This window comes from Lissotriton helveticus, chromosome 12 (assembly GCF_964261635.1).
Source record: "Lissotriton helveticus chromosome 12, aLisHel1.1, whole genome shotgun sequence".
Classification (NCBI taxonomy): Eukaryota; Metazoa; Chordata; class Amphibia; order Caudata; family Salamandridae; genus Lissotriton; species Lissotriton helveticus.
Window position 1 is genome coordinate 132,597,128 of NC_136073.1, and position 995 is coordinate 132,598,122.

Consider the following 995-nt stretch of genomic DNA (forward strand, 5'->3'; position numbering starts at 1 on the left):
GGCCCACTTCGGGTTAGTACTGGGGGTCCCCCAGATCCTAGCCCAAGTAAGTCTAAGATGGCCCTAGTTAGCCTTCTGACTACCTCAAGACCTTTGTCTACCTCATCCCCAGAGAGTTCCTCTTGATCCTCCTCCTCAACTGCAGCAGCAGTGTTGGGGAGGTCTGGATCCCCAGAGGTTCCCTCTAAGGCTGGCATATTCTCATGTAACTGAGAAATCTTTCTGGCATCATATGTCTCTAAGAGACCTATCAGAAAGGGAATGGTGGGGTTAGACCCCTGCTTCAGTTTCCTGGAGGTACAGACTTGTCTCATCTCCTGGAAACTGAGAGCTGCATATCTTGAAGTGACCTGTGGAGGGTCAACACTCACCAGGGGAGTCTCAGTGGACTCTCCATGGTTAGACATGCTTTTCTAGTGAGGTGTAAGTGGTGCACTTACCTACACTATATGTTTGCCTACTGATCCCTTGCTAGAGTTGTAGTTTAGGGTGTGCTAGGCCCTAGGAGCTACAACAGCTGGTTCAGTAGAACTCAGAGTATTCTAAGCTAAGTTATATGTACCTTTAGTACTTATGTGATCTTTCACAAGATATTCTTAGGATATGTGTGGTAAAACAACAGCAAGCTCAAATCCCACCGCTGCCACCAATGTGAGAAGTTGGCCTGATGTGCAGTGTTCACTATTCTAGTGATCACTATATATCAGTGAAAACAACCCTTATTGATGATTGGTTGTAAGTCAACCTTATAGACCAGCTATCCTAGTAGCATGGATACGAGCAGTCTAAGGCTAAGACTCTAGAGGGCGTGTTAAGCCAGCTGTTTTACCATCACATTACCCCTTGAACACCCAGTGAAAGGACACCACACAAGTGTTATGAAAATAAACAGTGTATTTATTAGAATCACAACAGCCCTGTACTCTTTATGAGGACAGGGTGCTAGGCACACAACAAAACTCTTACGAAAATACTTAAGTTAGCACAGTATATAC